The following is a 1,413-nucleotide window of genomic DNA, read 5'->3' on the forward strand; positions in this document are numbered from 1 at the left end:
GTATGTGAGCCGCTGGCGGGGGGTAGGGGGGCTCATATTAGGAAAGTCTGGGGAAAGAGCAGAGAAGGGGGCATTCAGGGTTTCTCAGTTAGTAGACAGTAGGACCATTGGATGGGGAAGAGAAGGAGGCATGGGTTTGCCTCAGGCACATGCCTTATATTAGTTAACTGTGCTCACAAGGATGCTGCATAAAAAGCCATGCAAAAAGTCGATGGCTGAAAAGAATTATTTGTATTCACAGATCTGCTGGAGGTCAGCTGATCTTCGTTGGGCTCAACTATGTTGGGCTTTGTGGATCTTGCCTGGGCTTATTCACAGATTAGGATTTGGCTGAGGGTTGGCTGATCTACGTTTGGTTGTGCTCCATAGATGTCACTTTCCTACTGAGATCATTAGGCTAGCCTGCACATATCCTTTGCATGGTAATTACAGAGGTATAAGAGAGAAAACCCGGTTGAAAAAGCATTTTTTGGATCTGCTTTATCATCTGGTAACATTCCACTGGCAAAAGCAAGTCATATGGCTATGTCATCATTAGTGAAGTAAGAAAGTATATTCCTCTCATAGAAGTGTAGGCAGTGAATATTTCTGAACAGTAATCCAATTTGCTTTATGCCTTTTCCAGAAAAAGGAGCGTTCAGTCTTCTCCCCTAGAGATCGAATAAAGTCATTCTTTAGGGTTTAGCATCATTCAAGATGCTCAAGGGAGAGGCTAATGACATTTTGGGTCATAGAAGTCATAATGTAGAATTGTCCTGTATATTGCTGAAAGTCTAATATCCCTGGTGCCTTCCAGTAGCATCCCTGAATGAATCTTATGACAATGCAAAACACCACCAGTTATTTCCAAATGTCCCCTGGGGATGGGTACCACTGTTGGTTAAGAACCACTGAGCCTTATCTCCTGCTAAGCCCATTTATACATTCTAACCAAAGTCAGATCAGTCCTGGGTGTTCATTGGAAGGACTGAGGTTGAAGCTGAAACTCCAATACTTTGGCCACCTGAGGCAAAGAGCTGACTCATTTGAAAAGACTCTTATGCTGGGAAAGATTGAGGGCAGGAGGAGAAGGGGATGACAGAGGATGAGATAGTTGAATGGCATCACTGACTCAATGGACATGAGTTTGGGTAAACTCCAGGAGTTGGTGACGGACAGGGAGGTGTGGCATGCTGCAGTTCATGGGGTTGCAGAGAGTTGGACACGATTGCGTAACTGAACTGAACCAGTCAAGCTGAACTACTCACCATTTGCTACGTATGGGTCATCCTTTCCCACCTCTGTCTCTGTCCTTGGATACACTATACCATCAACCTGAAATGCCCACAGTCAAAACTTTATCCTTTAGTTCTTAAGTTACCTTATTGCGAGAGCATCCCCGCAAGTAGAAGTGATCAGTCCCTCCTTTCTCTC

At 44.6% G+C, this 1,413-nt stretch overlaps 1 protein-coding gene across 1 annotated transcript in view; it reads left to right on the forward strand.

Moving 5' to 3' along the window:
• LOC105000759 (collagen alpha-4(VI) chain-like) overlaps positions 1-1,413 on the forward strand; it is a 123,982-nt gene that overhangs the window by 14,777 nt on the left and 107,792 nt on the right.

This window comes from Bison bison, unplaced genomic scaffold, assembly GCF_000754665.1.
Source record: "Bison bison bison isolate TAMUID 2011002044 unplaced genomic scaffold, Bison_UMD1.0 scf7180017864374, whole genome shotgun sequence".
Taxonomy (NCBI): Eukaryota; Metazoa; Chordata; class Mammalia; order Artiodactyla; family Bovidae; genus Bison; species Bison bison.